Source organism: Furipterus horrens, unplaced genomic scaffold (assembly GCF_987537825.1).
Source record: "Furipterus horrens unplaced genomic scaffold, mFurHor1.1.pri manual_scaffold_7, whole genome shotgun sequence".
NCBI lineage: Eukaryota > Metazoa > Chordata > Mammalia > Chiroptera > Furipteridae > Furipterus > Furipterus horrens.
Window position 1 is genome coordinate 54736730 of NW_028327177.1, and position 19400 is coordinate 54756129.

General features: G+C 36.5%; 1 pseudogene; it reads right to left on the minus strand.

The window, feature by feature from the left end:
* Positions 1-14062: 14062 nt before the first annotated feature.
* Positions 14063-16591, minus strand: LOC150004472 (oxidation resistance protein 1 pseudogene; annotated as a pseudogene).
* Positions 16592-19400: the final 2809 nt, after the last annotated feature.

Genomic DNA, 19400 nt, shown 5'->3' on the forward strand with positions numbered 1-19400 from the left:
AATGTCATGCCTAAAGGAGACATGCTTGGGCTTTGGTTGTTACCAAAAAGCCCTGAGCAACTGGGACTGACCTTCAAAGGTAATAAAAGTCCATAAGATAAAAGGCCTGGTACCTTGGATGGATGAGCGGTCCATAGCAATCTTTCCAGGGAAGGAACGAAGGTTGTTTTCCTGAAAGATGGCTAGAAGGGACCTTAAGGCACAATGGAAAACCAGGAGGACCTGGAAAAGACAGGTGTTTACAGGCAAGGCTGAATGCCAGGTATGTGGCTCAGCTTCTGTGCCTTGAAGGGGAGACTGAAGGTCACCCTAAATGTTCCTTGCGTAATTTCCAGCAAAGCAGAACTAAAGATCATAAGTGATCATTTGCTGCTCTTGTTGTGTTTATGCAAATGAACAGGATAAATTAAAAATGAACTTAATGCAGTCCCTTTAATGACAAGGAGGGTAATCTTAGGGAGAAAAATCAAGATTCAAGGAAGATCACAATGCCCAGTGGTAGACTATAAAGTAGTGCAGCTAACCGTCTTTAAAGTTTCTTTTCATTTAAAATTTGTTTTCATTTGAAAGTTAAACTATGTCTGTGGCATTATCAAAGATGTTTAATTTACAGGCAAGAAGAATGTCAAATACCTTGCAACTGGATGTCTTTCCGATAAGACAATCCTACAGATCTATAAACTTGTGGGGGGGTTATGTTACATAAATTAACATGTGTTTTCTGTTTTCAAAGGGCATAAGCCTACAATCTCATTACCTGAGTGATTATCTGTACGCATAGGCCTCACTTAATCCTGTCTGCATTGCTGCCTCCTGAGACTCAATGGTTTGGCTGAACTAAGTGGCTGGGTTGGTGAAGAATGGGGTGGTCTGTGGACTTCACTTTAAAACTGGTTTCTCTTTTCTATCCTAATGGCTTGGACAGAAAGAGCCCAGAGGCCTGAGAGGGGGGATACCTAAAATATTTCCCTCAGTCCAAACTAAGTATAATGGGCAAAAGGATTTTGGACAGGTGAGATGTACCTGGCATACCTTCCTCCAAAGAAACCCTTCTTTTCCCTAATGTGGGACATTGAAAAATTAATACCTGTCTTTTGTCATCTAGTGGTTACGGATTGAATGATGTCCTTTAACCCTGTTGCCCCCAGAATACAACAAGGATGCCAGCCTGTTAAACCAAGCATGCCGTTGTCCAGAGACAGCCAACCAACCTGGAGTCTGCACGATCCTTCCCCTTGTGGGAAGGCCACCCTCCCCTTCACACCCCCACTCTTATTAGGGATTTCTTGACCCAAGGGTAGGTAGGACGACGACCATGTCCATCTTGAAGCAGCTAGAGGAGCTCGAGACCTTCGTCCATTGTCCTTTATAAGATTGTAAAGGGTCTCAAGTCTGAGAGGGAGGGACTGTTTTTTTTATTGTTAAAATATTTAACTAATTAATTAATTATTTTTTAATAAAAGAAGAAGAATATATGAAAGGGTGAGCCATGGGCATGGACTTGGGGAGGTGATTGTCGGGGAAGGGGGGTGCTGTGTGGAGGGGAGCAAAGGGGAAAAAATTGGAACTATTGTAACAATATAATCAATAAAATATACTTAAAGAAAAAAAAAGAAAAACTAAAAATAAATAAATAAATAAATAAATAAAACAAAAAATTGAGAAAGAAAATAAAGATCTAAATGAACAAAAAAATCCCACATTTATTAATCAGAAGCCTTTCTAAAATGATCTACAAATTTATTACAACCTCTTTCAGTATCCCAGATGACTTCTTTGTAGAAAATTTCAAACTGAATCTGTAATAAAGTCGTATGAATTTGCAAAGTACCAAGACTAACCAAAACAATCTTGACAAATAAAAAAAAGTAGAATGATACACACTTCCTAATTTTAAAATTACAATGCAATTGTACAAAGCAATTGTAAACAAACAGTGAAGTACTGGCACAAAGATAGATATATAGATTAATGGAATATATGAGTCCAAAAATAAATCTTGGGCATCATTTATCAATTGACTTCAATAATGGTGTTAAGAGCAATCAATGAGGTAAGAATATTATTTTCAAAAAATGATGCTGCAATAACTGGGTATTTACATGCAAAAAAATAAAATTGTACCCCCTACCTTAACCTATCCACAAAAATTAATACAAAACAGATCTAAAACCTAAATTAAAAATAGAACCTCCAAAACTCTAGAAGAAAACATGAGGGTAAATTTCCAAAGTCTGATTTGGTAAAGGATTCTTAGATATGACATGGAGAACATAAGCATAAGAAGAAAAATTAGATAATTTGCACTTTACAAAATTTGAAAAGTTTTGTGCCTGAAAAATTACCATCAATGATATGAAATGACAAACTACAGAATGAAAGAACATATCTGTATATCTTATATAAGATAAGGAACTTGTACCTAAAATATTAAAAGAACTCTAACAATTCAACAATTAAAAATAATTAAAAATGAACAAAGGATCTAAATAGACATATGTCTAAAGAAGATACACAAATGTTCAATAAATATATGAAAATATGCTCTGTATCATTATCCATCATGAAAATGCAAATTAAAATCACAATGTACAATGAGATACCACTTCACACCTACTAAGCTGGCTAGAATCAAAAAGTCAGATATTAGCAAGTGTTAAATAAAGATATGGAGAAATTGGAATCCTCACACATTGCTTATGGGAATGTAAAATGGTGTAACCACTTTGGAAACCAGTATGACAGTTCTTCAAATGGTAAAACATAGTTAGCACAAAATTCCAAAATTCCATTCCTATATTTATTTAAGAGAAATATAAATGTGTCCACACAAAAGCTGTACACAAAGGTTTATAGCAGCACTATTTACATAGCCAAAAGGTGGGAACAACTCAAATGTTGAAGGGAAAAAGGGTCTCAGGACTGCGGGGACAATGAGCCTTCCAACACAGAGACACTTGCCATGGTTTGATTCCTTTTTTTTTTTTTTTTTGTTCTGCTTGTCTGCCTCCACGACTGCATCAGGAGGGAGGCTCTTGGGCCTGCATGGTAAAGGGGGCTTCCAGAACCAGGCTACCTACTATAGCTGGGTTTAACTTGCCAGTTTCCCCAAACTGTAGGAGAAAAAGAGTGTACAAATGCATATATTAAAAAACACTATCAACTACAGAGACATCAGATGAAACTATAAATAATATGCAAATACTGTAAGTTGGAGGGAGTTAAGAGAAACAAAAGAACAGGAAACAATATAAAACACATAAATAAAACGTCAAGCTTTCTGAAAATCTTTGAGATTTAAGCTTTGTGGCAGGCAAAGAGTTCTTAGAATTAAAATTAACAACATAATCTATAAAAAAATTTGATAAATAGAATTTTATCAAAGTGCAAAACGTATTCTCTGTATAAACATCTGTCAAGATGAAAAGGCAAGCTACAGTCAGGGAGAATATATTACAAAGCAAAGAACTAGACATTTTATTGAAGAAGACATATATATAGATAACAGGTAAATGAAAGTATGTTCAACATCACTAACCATTAGAAAAATACAAATTAAAACCACAATTAGATATCAACACACATATAGAATGACTGAAATAAAAAAGTGTCAAAGTAGAAAAACAGGATCACTCATACTTTGCTGGTGGGAATAGGAAATGATATAACCACTTTGGATAACAGTTGTTATTTTCTAAAAAAAAAACCTAAACCAGTAACCATCCAGCAATTATAGTCCTGAACATTTATCTCAGAAAATAAAAACTCATGTTATATAAAAACCTGCCCATGAATATTCTTAACAACTTTATTTATAACAATTAGAAACTGGAATCAGCCCTGCATCTCCAACAGAGGAATATTTAATACACTGTGGCACATATATACAGTGGAATACTATATAGCAACAAAAATAAATATACTATTGATGCATGCATGTATTTGGATAAGTCTCCAGACAACCATGTTGAGTGAAAATATCCAATCCCAAGAGGCTACAAAATGTGTGGTTCTACTAGATAACATTTTAAAGTCACAACATTTTAAAAATAGATTCTAGATTAGCAGTTGCCAATTGTTAGTGATGGGGTAGGAGGTGAAGATTTGGTTGTGGTCATTAAAGGGCAATATAAAGAATCCTTGTGGTGTTGGAACTGTTCGGTACTTGCCTTTCGTGGTGGGTATATGAACCTACAAGTTGATAACATTGTATAGAACCTAATACAAACAAGCACTAGTAAGTACAAGTAAAACTGGAAAAACCTTAATAAATTAGTTGGATTGTATCAATATCCTGATTGAGATATTACACAGCAGTTTTGCAAAATGTTGCTATTGAAGAAACTGAACACAGTGCAGAGAATCTCTCTACTTTATTTTAAACAATTGCATGTAAATCTATAATCATCAAATAAAAATTTTCATTTAAAATGCAATTTAAAGTCTCTAATATACAGAGAAGTAAACTGCTGAAAGAGCAAAGAAGAAAGTATGAAACTGAATCATTTCATTTTGGAGAAAGGTATGACATATAAATAAAAAGAAAATGCATTGGGGAAATGGAAAAACAGCACTAAAATCACATTTACTGCGAACAATAGTTTAGAAAACCATAACACGTTTCTCATTACTATCTCTCCTATCAGAAGCTTGGCTGGGTCAAGGAACTGTTCCACATTAGGCCTTAATGGGAGAAACATGATGATTATGTTAGTTAATATTTCTCAGCAGGATTGCTAGATAAAGACCTTCATTTCACTACCAATGCCCCTTGGGCCATGAAAGAACAGCTTCAGCAAAGAATACAAGTATAAGTAAGTAGCTGTGAAATATTGGCATACTCTGATTTCTTTGTCTTCTAGTCCAGACTTTAATGAGAACACACAAAGCAGCCTGGAATAAATTATACAGATTTGCAAGAGATTTGAGGGACAAAGTATTTCAACACTTGCATATTCAAAAGAGAAATCTGATGCTGGAACAGATAAGTGAGTTGCCCAAATTGTTAGGTGGAAAAACAAAATAGGAAACATGTTTGATGATAAAGTCTCTTTGAATGTCCTTATATATTCAAGTATTTTGTTATGAAAATGAACCATGGGTCCATTGGATAGCAGTGCTGCTGGGAACACAGAGGAGAAAAGAGGTGGCATTTAGTAAATGAAAAGAGAGAGAGAGCTTTGCTGATTCACTTGTATGTTATTTTATCATAAGAAAGCTTGTTTCTTATTTATATTGTACTTATGCAAGATTTTTAAGTACATTTATATATCAATTAATCTAAGATATTCCCTTTGTAAAGGGACAGTGATTTTTTTCATCATCCAAAGGAAAATTATATTGAAATTCAGTTGAGAGCTAGTAAACCCACTTAAACCACTATTACTTAATGATATTATTAGCACTTGGATTTTTTTTTTTAAATAGAATAAAAAAAGGAGGAAGGGAAAGAAGAAAATAAAAGGAAGAAGGTTGGTAAGAGGAAGAAGAAGATGAAATATTCTCATTTCAGGCAACTTAAAATTGAAAACTGTGCTGCTATACTAAATGTGGGTAGAGACAATGCATTCACACATTTCTTTTTTAGTCTCCTTATGTGGAGAGCTCCCTATTCAAAACCTTAGGTGCTGTTAATAGTATCCCAACCATTATCGGAGAGATTCTTGGGTGTTAACATTTTTAAACTGATTATAAAACTATTTAAGACAATTCCACTAACATATATTACTAACTAGGCACTGTGTTAAACCTTCTCATGGATATCAGTCTAATGGACTCTCGTAGGAAAGTTACAGTCTGTTAATAGACAGTTTTAAAGACATACACTCTCTGAAATTTAATGCAAACTGTGAGCTAGTGAATGATCTCTAGTATAGATATTAATATAGATATACAAACCTCAGGAAAACTAAGGTTTAGTGTGTAGTTACTAAAAAGTATAAGTAAACAAACATTGTACAAAATAGAGTAAGACCATGACTGTGACACACACACACATATGTACATAAGCCAGAAAAAGTTAGCAGAGTTCAAATAAATACTGAACACCATCTGTTTAGGGAAAGCAGAGGAGAGCTATTTTAGATAGGCCATGAAGTATGATAGTAGTTAATAGTAACTAACATATTTAGTGAGTTTACTTCTACTAGACACTGAACTAACTGCTTTATGTGGATCGTCTCATAGAATATTAAGAACCACTTCATTCCATAGGTAACATCATTATCTCAATTCTGCAAATGAGAACAGGTGTAGAAAGGGAAAGTGACACACCAGCCACCACACAGCTAACAAGCAGTAATATCAGGATTCAAGTCCAAGCTCAATCTGTAGACTCTAAATCAGCAACTTTCAACCTTTTTCATTTCAGGGCCCACATAAACTAATCACTAAAATTCTGCAACGTGCCAAAAACTATATATTTTGCCAATCTGACAAAAAAGGTATAATCCTGATTCATTTGCACCAGATGGCTATTGTTGCATTGGCTGTTGTCTTTTTTGTTTATTTGTTTGTTTGTTTGCAATCTAAGGGAAAAGAGGTCAGTGCCCAACTAAATAGTTACGTATTGCATGTTTCAAAAATTCTTGCAGCACATCGGTTAAAAATCACTGTTCTAAACTACTGTAATATATTGAGTAAGAGTTCAGCAGAATTTTATGGTAGGAAAAGGAATTACAAGAGTTAGCACTAACCTTAGCAAATATGAGACGTTTAAAAGTACTTGGCTCATTCAGTGAAAGTGAATAGTCTGATTTTGATTAATTGTATTTTACTCTTAAAGAGAAAGTAAAAGCATGGTTGTAAATTATGTCAGAATTATATAGTAAGAAATAAAAATGAAGAAAATTTGTGTTTAAGCTGGCAGGTGATGGGGAGCAGAGAATTCCAGTGTTATGAGATTGTAACATAAACAGCTCACACGTAGGAGTGCAACCCAAATCTATTTCATCTATTTTTGTTCATCATCGCTGCTGACCTTTGTTAACAAGATATCCTCTGTCCATATAAATGTTTATTGCCACATTAGAAATAAAAAATAATTCCTGAATGATACAAAGGCACTTACTAGATAAAGTAGCCACAATTCCAGGTATTAGGAGATCAAAAAGAAAAGTTAAATCAGTAATTTAGAAAGCTCCTGGGTGGAGTAAAAGCTGTACTTCACAGAGAAGTAGGAATGAAGTGGGGAAGCTGCTATGTCTCAAGTTAAGCAAAACTGAAAACTGTGCTTCGCAGAGACTAGAGGTGAGAAGTGCAGGCTGTACCCTGTGGACATAGAGGTAGGTGGTTTGTCTCCTACTCCAGGGAGCACCTCCTTGAAATTACAGTGAACAACAAAAAGAGTGTCCCCACCAAAAAAAAAAAAAAAGAAAATGGACTGCAGAAGAGAAAGTTTACTCAGTGGATGGTAGGCTTTAACTAATTTAGGGAGAATAGAAAACTGTTGCAGAACATTGATGGAAGAATTTGAGTGCCCTAGAGTGGAGGCTGAAGTTGGACTTCTCAGGAAGCACAAGAGAGATTGCAACACATATGGAACAAGTGAATCTGAAAACAGAGAGATTTATTTACTGTTTATGGAGCAATCAAATCACTGCCAACTAACAACCCACCACTACCACCATCACTATGCAAAGAGCTACAGGAAACTGCATTGCCCCAAAATAAACTGGAGGACTGTTTCTGAAAGCATTTACTAGGAATGGCTATGTAGGTAAGAGTGGGTCTAGCATGTGAATATAAAGGCTTCCACATTGTAGCAATTGAGAGTTCCCATTCAAATGGACTTCTTACCTAACTATCCAAAAGTGAGTTCTGTTTCACAACCATGCCCAGGAAAATTAGTTGGTACACCAGTTCACCTATGCAACAGTGGAGGACACCTCCGCTCTTAGAACCAGCCAATGCAGCAGATGCTGTTACTATCTGTACTTTGCAAAAGGGCTGTGTGTGCACCCTCAGATGCCACAAGTCTTGAATGTTTGTATATTGAGAGTTTACTCCATGGTATTACTGCCTAGGCATCCATTATGTTTGGCCAAGTGGCCCACAGGGACACTAAGCAACCCCCTCTTCTGTGAGCACATGCCCTAGATAGCAGCCCACAGACTCAATAGCAAATGTGAGTTCTTGATATGACTTCCCAACAGCTCTTGTGATCTGCAATTTCCCTTGTTTACCAGTTCCTACAAGCCTTATGTACTTCTTAGATGAGACTCTATGGAGCATACCAAAACCCTGATCTTTTGGTTTGAGTTGCCCAAGCCAGACCTAGCACAGAAACTCCAAAGCACTCCATACAGGGACCGTAATAAGGGCATGTGCCCCAAGTCCTGTCTTTCTCTGTCTGCAGTTTGCCTTGACCTCTCTGTGTGACCCCTTGAGGTACTCACTACAGGACGTGTGAGTAATAAGTTTCAGTATTTCAATTTCTCTTCCTGTCTGTTCTTTAACTGTTGTTCACCATCTGGTACATTGTGTTCCACTTAACAAATGTTAATTTAACAAAATCATAACAGATTAGAAAGTCAAAGATCTCAAATATTTTCAGGCAATTGACAGCCTAAAAATAATTAATCCAGATAGTAGAAAAATGATCTAGATAAACAGAAACAGAAATAATTGAGTGCACAAAAGAAAGCATTTAAAAAATTCCAACTGCATTCTCAGTAAGATTCAGAGTGATTACATTATAAAACAAGACAACAAGAACTTGGATATAAGCATAGGAATGATAAAAGGGCCAATAAAAAGAGCAAAATACAAAATCAAAATTAAAGAATGCAAAAAAGGACAAAGACATTAAAAATACATGAAAAATGTAAAAGATTATACTGGCAGGTCAAACATTAATAGGGGTTTTTATCAGAGCATATGGAAGAGAAAAAAATAAGCAAAAGATTTCTCGGTATTAAAGAAAAAATAAACATCGATGTTGAAAAGACTGAATGATAAGTAGGAAAGATTTTTTTTAAAGATATAAAACTAAAGATATCTTTATTAAGTTTTAGAGAAGCAAAGATCTTTAGAAGATCCTGAAATCCAGAGATATAAAAGAAGACAAAACAGACTCAGATAGGGAGCAGGATGACAGATAAGGAGAGGGGGATTATGTAGTGGAGGGACTGAGCAAAAAGGAAAAAGAGCTCATGGACATGGACAATAGTGGGGTGATTGTTGGGGAAGGGGTATAAGGAGGGACAAATGATAATGGAAAAATACAATAAAAATACATTTTACAAAAATAAGAAAGAAAGAAAGAAAGAAAGAAAGAAAGAAAGAAAGAAAGAAAGAAAGAAAGAAAGAACAAATCTCCTACCAATAAATTCAAATCACTGTCCTTTGAGATTTTTCATTTGGCAGGGTGGATTCTGAATGGCAATGAAACACTATTTGCAAAGTCGTAAAGAAAATTATTTGAACTTAAAGTTCAAATGTAAAACAAGCAAATGAAAGACATTTGAAGCAAATGATGGAATATAAAGATAAAAGTAATCTTAGTACATTGTCTCTTCAGAAATAAATTAATAAAGAACTGAGCAGAATACTAATAACCAGATACATTGAAAGCAATGAATAAATGGTGGCTAACATTATTGCTATTATCACTTCCAAGGATAAGACTCTTCATAGGAGAATACTCTTCACAGGATTCTTTCTTCTCTTTTTCACATTCATCTAGTTTGTACCTCATTTTTACTCTTCATGTAAATCAAATGATCTTGTTGAAATAATTAAATCAAAATATATGTCACTTGAAAAACATTTAGGGAGTTAGTGATTTTTTCCAAGGAATTTTTAAAGTGGTATTTTTAATATAAAAATTTTATAAATAAAAAAGGATTAAGTGTCTCTGTTTCTTTTTTTCATGTTTATTATTGTTTTAAATTGTGAAATATGTTAAGCATAGAGAAAAAATTTCAAGACACATGTCTCATCTCTAGGATTTAAAACAAGTTATCACTTAGGCAGAAACAATGATCCAATTCACACCTTTGCCCTTCTTCCTCCCAAGAAACTTCTGACCTAGTGATTGCATGTAATTTTTCCTTGAAAGTTTTTATACCTGCACTAAATATGCATGTATCCACAAATAATGTATATCATTGTTATGGTTTGTTATTTACTTAAATGACATCAAATTGTACATATCTTTACATTCTTTCTTTATTCAAGATTTAGATAATTTGATACATTTATATCATGTTTACTTGTTAAAAAGCCTATCATTAGGTTAAATGTCTGTCCTTTTATGCCTTTACAGCACACTCCTTTCTGTGGCCCTTGGTCAAGATTTGGAAATGAAGATGCATCTTCCTTCCAAAGAATCCAAACAGATGGCTTTTGAAATGCCAAGGTTCAGTGACCAGGCCAGGCTGTACTCTACAGTCATGATTAATGTGTTGCTTACCTCAAGACTAGATTCCACCCAATCTGGATCATGGGTCATGCAGAGAGGAAGGACTGCCCTTTGTCTTTTGGCACTGAACTTTCCTACAAGTCAGCAAAGTAAGCGGTCACCAGTGTGGTCTGGCTTAACGGCATTAGGGAAGTTGCTCCTATCCAACAGACCTTTCACCATCAGCTTTCTACTGATACTGGAAATCTTACCAATAAGGACCCACCTTTAGTTATAGAACTATTCTTCTTGGAAGTACCTTAGGCATTAAGCTCAATCAACCAATAGTGCCTCATTTCAAATAAATTAATATAATCTGTAGCTCCATGTTAAATGAAGAGGGCATAGGTGAATTTAGGCAGATGAAATGCTAAAGAAATATAGAACAATTTGCATAAGAAATTAAGACAAGTGGAAATTCTGCACAGCCAAGCCACAGCCCAGGGACCTACGGGGTGTCCTATTAAAAAATTATCTTTTCCACCAACTTACACCACACACGAGAATAAACTCAAGATGAATCAAAGACTTAAATGTAAGTCATGACACCATAAAAGTCCTAGAGGAAAACATAGGCAGGAATATTTCAGATATCTCACGTAACAATATCTTCACAGATACATCTCCTAAGGCAAGAGAAATAAAGGAAAAAATAAACAAATGAGACTATATCAAACTAAAGAGTTTCTGCTCAGCAAAAGAAAACATCAGCAAGATGAAAAGGAAACCAACCGTATGGGAAAACATATTTGCCAATGACATCATAGACAGGGGACTGATCTCCAAAATATATAAAGATCTTATATAACTCAACATTAAGAAAACAAACAACCCAATTAAAAAAATGGGCAAAGGACCTGAACAAACATTTCTCTGAAGAGGACATACAGAAGGTCCATAGACACGTGAAAAAATACTCAACATTATTAGCCATCAGGGAGATGCAAATAAAAACCATTTTACACCAGTCAGAATGGCCATCATCAACAAAACAACAAACAACAAGTGCTGGCGAGGATGTGGAGAAACGGGAACCCTATTGCACTGTTGCTGGAAATGCACACTGGTGCAGCCACTATGGAAAACAGTATGGCATTACCTCAAAAAACTAAAAATGAAACTGCCTTTTGAACCAGTGATTCCACTGCTAGGACTATACCCGAAAAGTCCTAAACCACTAATTCAAAAGACCTTATGCACCCCTATGTTCATAGCAGCACTGTTTACAATAGCTAAGTGCTAAAAACAGCCTAAATGCCCATCTGTAGATGAGGGGATCAAAAAACTGTGGTACATTTACACAATGGAATACTATGTAGCAGAAAGAAAGAAGGAACTCCTGCCATTTGCAACAACATGGATGGAACTAGAGAGAATTATGCTTAGTGAAATAAGCCAGGCAAAGAAAGAAAAATACCATATGATATCACCTAATACAGGAAACTAAAGAACAACACAAACAAACAAACTAAATAGGACAAATAACAGAGTAGCAGTCCATAGGGGGGAGAGGAGGGAGAGAAGGGGGATAAGTAAGGGAATGGTCTAGTCAAAGAACGTGTATAAATGACTCATGGACATGGACAACGGGGAAGGATATGATTATGGGAGAAGGGGTGGTCTGGGTGGGGGAGAGAAATGGGGGAAAAATGGGACAACTGTAATTGAAAAACCAAAAAATAAAAATAAAAAGGGTTTTATTTAGTGTGTATGTGGAATCTTGTTCTGTTTTGCTTTGTTTGTATTTATGTATTTAATTTTATTTGGTGTACACCACTATGACCTTACTTTAATTGAAATCCAATATAGGATTTTTTTTTTTTTTTTGATTAGTCAACTCCACAAAGACAATAATACTGCTGTGGAAGACCAAAGGGGGCGGCAATATATTTATTTACAATTCTCTGTTTTTAAATATTTAATCTATATACTGTAAATAAGTTATAATGAGAGAGCTTTACATAGACAAGAAAATGATGCCCTGCATCTCTATTCACATTCAGCACAGTAGCATATTAAATAGAACATCAGATTATCTTTTCCATTTGCATTATGCTTTCTTGAGATAATAATCTACATTTTCAAAAGATCTAAATATATTCAAGTACTATACAACTAAAACTACTTGAGCCAACATATTTGGCTTACAATTTCATTTTTAGAATAATTTAAAGTGCTATAAGCTACCTAGCAATCAACATTTTCTATAAGAACAAAACTACCTTTAAACATTAATTTACAAGATAATATACAATGTTTATCTGGAATAGCTGAAATTTCAGCACAAAGTCACTGTCACATGTATAACAGCAGGATTTTGTTTGCATAACGTGAAGCTTTGAAATTAACTGATGAATTATTGCCGTAATGGCTTATTATTGGTTTCCTACAAAAGAGAATAAGAACTACTAATATATTCTATTTTAAAAAATAATAACTTATTTATTTGTTTGTTTATTTATTTATTTATTTTTAGAGAGAGGGGAAAGGAGAAAGAGAGGGAGAGAAACATCACTGTGTGGTTGCCTCTCACTTGCGCCCCCAGCTGGGGACCTGATGTGCAACCTAGTCATGTGCCCTGACTGGGAATTGAACCAGCGACACTTGGCTTGCAAGCTGACGCTCAATCCACTGAACCACAGCAGCCAGGGCTATCTTTTTTTTTCTTGAGGTCACTTGACAGTAAGTTTGCATATTCAACAAGTCTACTACTGAGTTACAATATTGTCTACTATAATCATTGCCCTTTTATAACAGCAAATGCTAATGGTAGCTAATAACATATGCCACTCAAAAAAAAGTCACAAGTTTCTTTTCTTTTTGAACAGGAACCTATATGTTGGCAGTTGGTGTACAATACGGCTAAGACAATAAAACTATAAAACAGTATACCTGACACAAATGTTGAAGAAATATGTATCTGTTTCATAACTTTTGTCCTTATAATGCCTTGCTACACTACAAATATATAAGTAGAATATTTTCTTGCTTGAGATATTAAATCCAGTAGGATTGTCAAGTTCTCATTCTCCTTTGTCATTTTCTCTTTATCAGTTAATTCAATGATCAAAGCATATGCCCAAACCTGCAGATAATGTGTACTGCAGTCTATTTCTACTAGAATTTTCGTGCAAACTTAATAAAGAGCACATTGTAGTGTGAATTAAAACTAAAACTCAGTGGTCCATGAAGTATGCATTATTTTGGCATGTGTTTTTTCCTTCTTAAGAATGACTAAGTTGAGCATGTTCAAAATTTACCTGGGCCAACCTCATGAACATAGCAGTACCTAGTGTTCATTCCCTCAATGCCCAAATTAGACCAATCTAGTACAACAATCAATAGTGTTAAAAAATAATAAACCAAAACAGGTTGAACAGAAGAGCACCGTCCTTTTAGAGGACTGAGATAGTATCGACTGTAAATGAGGTGGCCACTATGATCAAATGCTGACAAAACCACGCTTTTATACTGCATGGACCCAAGCCATGGTCTAAACCTAAATGAACTCTTAACTCTGGGACAGAAATATGATTTAAATTTCAAATTATAACTGCAATAAATGGTGATACAGACTAATTTTAAAGCACGAGTAACATGGTACATGGTACATTGTATTGCTTCTTGAACTTTCCAAACAATGCTTGTCCATGTCAGGTTTGGGCCATTATCCTGCTAAAACAGAGTGCATTATATTTATTCAAAAGCCCAGATTTCAATGTCCTGGATAAAGAAATCTTCCTTTTTAGAAAGTGTATGATTCCCAAACGTTTTACAAGAATGGCTTCTTCCATGGTAGAGATCTCCATCAAGTCAAAGGGCAAATTCTCCCCCTCCTCCACCAAAGGCTAGGGAATCCATGTCTCCTTTGATAAAAAACATATTATCTCCTGTCCATTTGAAGACCTCAAACTCCAGACAGAATGTAAAAACAAAGGTCTCTCCAGTACCATAAAAGCCATCACTCACTTTAAATCGTTCAGATCCTAATGCACCAAAAACGTGCTTGTCACTGTCTTTAATCACCATCAGCACTGGGGTGTCCAAACCTGTCATTGTTCAATAAAGGGTCTTCAACCTTGTGCCATGCTTCCCAGTACCATAAACAAGAGTCCATGGATAGCCTATTGTTCTTGGTGGAAAATGCTTGGTAAGCTTTTCAATTTGATCTGTCAGTAAAAGCTCACTGGGATCACTTAGGTTTGGTTGAAAAGATTCAGACTCCAGGTCTGCTTTCACTGGAGCTGCCTGCTTTGAATTTATGTCTTCCCTTGTAGTAATCTCCCATTCTATGGCTGCTGCTTCAGTAGTAGAATCTTCATTTGTTTCAGATTTTTCAATCTTTTTTACAACTATGAACCCAGGTTCTCTGGTATATTCACCAGTATCTTCTTCATATATTTCTGGACTCCACTGAATGAAGTAGGCATATAAGTGGTCTGTCCTTTCCTGTGGCACAGCAAACCAATATTCATGTTATTTATCTCTCTGTGCATACTGTTGCATTGTTGCACTCGCTTGGGATACAAATGTTTTTCTTATTGGCTTTCTAACTCCGAGACATAAGAATTTATGTAATCGATGCCTTCTCTTTTCTTTTAAAAGTGCAGAAGCTTCTATATTGACAGTTGCTATTTTAGGCTTAATTTCATTTTGTGACACCTGTTGAATATTTTCCCTTTGCTGTTTAGTTTGTTGCATAGTATGGGTTTTCCATAGTTTCTGTAGCTCTTCTACCTCTGTTTCTGAGTCCTGATTTTGTTCCTTTCTTTGTTTTTGTTTGACAGTTTGCTTTTGTTTGAATTTTGCTGCTTTCCCACAAGGAAGACTATCTTTTTCATCCTCTTCTTGGTGTAGTAAATTCTCATTAAGAAAATCCTGGTCTGCATTATCTTTTACATTTATGCATTCTTCTTTAGGTCTAATATTTCTTGAATATTATCTGTAGGCTGATCTTCTTCCTTAGTGGCCATTTCAAGATTATTTAAATCAGTTTTAAAAGAAAGAGCTCCAACTTCATTTGTAGAATGTCCAGAATCAGATTTTAACTGATCAGGAGTAGTAGTAGACTCTGATATGACTGTCAAACATTCTCCTCCACTCTGATTGACAGTCTGCACAGACTCTGATGACACACCAGATGATTCACCTTGTCGCAGCTCATTAGCAGTGACAAGCTCCTCCCGTACAGGAGAGAGTTCTGATTCCGTGAAAACGTCTTCAGAAAGAGACTCCTTGGTGCTCCTAGGAGCAGTGCTGGTACTATCATTACCTGCATCATGGATTCTTGAGTTTATTTCATCAGTATTAATTCTTGTTATTTTCTTTAAATGTCAGAAGTCCCTTCCTGATAACTAATCTATTTCTATGGGTAAGGATTCCTTTATTTTGCTATCCAAAATTTATTTGTACATTGCAGCTGACCTCACCTCTTCCATTGGACACATGATCCCATAATCCTCACAGCCATTCTCTTGAACCAAAGGGTCAGTTTCATGTGGATCAAACATATTATTTGGTGTAAATAGCAGCACACCACTGACTGTGCCCTTGCCTCTAGTAATATGTTTGCAATTGATTTTTAGAAACTTCTCAGTAAATGCTTCTTCCTCCTCAGAAGTTCAAGATACAACTTGTGCAGGTCAAACACCAGTAAAAGTAGATGAGGGAGTTGTTTCTTTTGGGTGGACTACATCAGGATTAGTGGTCTTATCAAATTCAACCTTGGATAACGTTGGTGACAGGGGACTTATGGGGCTTAGAGATGGAGAGCTTTCAACACTGGAGACACACTCAGGATCAGGAACATATAAAACCTGTCTGGTAACAACAGCTCCGGAGAATAACTTATTTAATTGAACAAGTTCATTTGGTGTTGTATCAAATTTCAGGGCTATACTATTAAACTAATCCCTTGATTCAACACTATACTCAATAGTCCCTTTAGGTTTCTGAAAAGACATTCGTCTCCCATCTTTCCTGTCTAGTCTTCTTTTGGCCAGTGTCAGGTCCCTCGGGGTTGGACATCGCCTGTGGCCGGTGGGGCAGGGACCCGCAGCTGGGGTCCCCCTGAGCAGGCTCCCTCACACAGTCCTCGAAGCACACCTGCCGGGCTTCACCGCCACCCCCGAACCTCCACAGGCGGTTGGCCGTTCCCTGCAGAAGGCGCCCGCTCTTCCTGGTGATCATGGTCAGTAGTCCATGCTGCCGCGGGGCAGGGGCCCAGGAGGCTAAGGGTCTTCGCGGCGGCCGCCACACCCCACGAGGGGGCGATGGCTCCGAGTGCCTCACTGGAGGCAGGGAGGGGCAGGGGTCACGCAGGGAGAGGGTGCCACAGCTTGGCACCGAGGCGAACCATCAGGAAACCAAGCGCGGGGGGAGCAGAAGCCGGCCAAAAGTTTTGAGAAGTTTTTCTTGTGGCTTCCAAACACCCAGGTAGGCAACCCTTAGCTTTTGAAGGAGAAAACCTCCTCCTGGAAGAGACGCATGGGTGGAGGAGCTGGAGACTTTTCAGCAGGCCAGATGGTCCTGTCTCCCACCCGCAGTGGAGCAGCCCGCTCCGCCCAGCCTGGAAACCCAATTTTTATTGATACATTTAATATTTTCATCTTTTATGATCTGGATAAGGGACTTATTACATGTATTTTACATGTGTTTTTTCTAAGCCAGTTTCATTCTTGAGAATATTTAATAGTTTATAAAATATATAAATATTATTCATATTACTATACATCAATATATAAATATAAAAACATAAATTGTAAAATAAAATTTATCATTTTTCAGGAAGTAGTACCATACTATGAATTACTCAACTTCAGAATTTCAACTGTTGCTGTACAAGCCACAGACTATCCAGGTCACGCAGCCTGCCTTGGAGCATCTCCCAGGAAGCCTTCATGTGTGTGATGCCAAAATACTCAAGTTCCAAACACAAATACGATAGATTCTTTCTTTTCTAAATTTTTATTAGACAGAGAAGCAGCCATAGCCAGTGAGTAGGAAGGACCCAGAAATTGTTTTATGGACGGTAACATTCATCTGTATGTATGTGGGCACGCATGCTTCTTTGCAAGAAGCATATCAGACATTTAGAGAAAAAAAATAACGTAAAAATAATAAAAGCAAGTTTTACTCTTACAGTCAATATATAATCAGTGAAAAGAAAGATATTCAGATCCAGTTGTGCCTGTTAGTTTTTTGCCTATGAAAATCAACCAGGAAGACTTTACAAGCAAACTGAGGTATTCAGGAAAACAACCCATGCTCCCTGAAAGGAATAGAGTGATTTCTAAAATACAAATGTGATCACCATAGTCTAGGCCTATCTTCTTGCTTCTATCAGAAGAAAGACTTAACCCCAGAATGAAATTTGGTCCTGTGACCTTCTTGTCATAGCACGTTGGTGGCTCATCTCTGCCTACACTGTTTCATGGCTCATGCTTCATTGTACTGAATAATTTGAAGCTCCTCATCTCAGGAGGCCTCCCTTGGCCTGTTTGACCACAATTCTCTCTTTAACATTTAATTTCCTCCAGGAAGCTTCCCCTGACTATCTACCCCAAAACCTGAACAGGCTTTTACGTGCTTATTGAATTCTAATAACCATTTATATCAACTACAAATATTAGACTCTTAGAGACAGGGACTTTCTTGCTCACTAATATATATTTTGACTTTATCCATTTCTAGGCCCAGTAGGCATGCCAAACACGTGTTTTTAGTGAACAGAGAGCTGAAAAACATAGAAAAGAGAACCTGGCTAAATAGAGGTAAACCTTATGGTGAGTGGGGGGAGAGAGAGAAAGGATGTTTGGACTGTTGCTGCAGAGATCATGCTGACCAGAAAATGGAGCAGTTAAGAAAAAAACAAGATTTTGAGGAAGAGAATCAGAAGTCAGGGGGTATAATCACCTTTGTTGGATCCTAAAGGCACAAGAAGAGGAAGTTTTCAGAGCCTCAGGTTTGTTCACAAAATGTTTTGAGGTAATTGTCCCATTCATGTAAATTGAGAATAAAGGAAAAGAAATGGTAAACCTAAGGAAGTCTAGGTCAAAAGGAAGAGGGGGCAGCAGGCTGGGTACCAAATGTAGATGGTAGCACTATCATCCTAAAGCCTTTGAATGGAACCTATTCATTCTAAAGAAACAGAGATCACATCAAGAGATTGAGGCTGCAGGAATGCCAGACTAGGAACTTTGTTTCTTCAATTGTGTTTTACAAACACAGATTATTCTCTTCTTACAGAGAATAAAGGTCTGAGTCCCAACCAGAATCCACTGTTGGTCCAGCATTTGAATACTAGGACCACCTGTGATAGAAGCAAATGGGAAGGTGATTTAAGAGATATCATACCGGGTCTATGCTCTATAAGAAAGAAGGGATCCTCAGGGAAGACCCTGATGTTTTATATAGGCAATCTTGGCCAGCAAACAAGCTTTTTGGATTCCACTCTCTAAATAGGAAAGTATGCATTAGTATAAAACTTGTTAGCATTTGCAAATTTGGGAATTTGTGCTTTCAAAATAACTTAATTTTATAGAACCATATAGAACTACTAGTGTAGATACATTGGCAACCTGGAAAAGTTGAAAGTAATCTTGTTATTTACTTTGTTTACTCAAACTCTTCCCTGAGTATGTGATCTATGGCTGACAACTGTGGTAATAAATTTTTATAACACTTTACGTCCATTGTGCACTTCTTACATGCATACCATCCAAAGACTGTAATGCTTTTCGGTAAGTATAGTCATCAGAACCATCATAAATGAAGATAATCAAATCCCCTTACATCCAAGGATGAGACTGAGAACATATTAATAAGAGAACTTGGCTAAAATCACACAAATGTACTGAGACAGAGCCAAGAATTAGACCTATCTCTCCATATTTCAGAGCTCATATGCTAATCATTGCACCATGTTGTCTCCCACATTCTAATTTATTTATGAGCCCGTGAGAACACTGTATTTTGAGTGCTTGTTTGCTTACTTTCA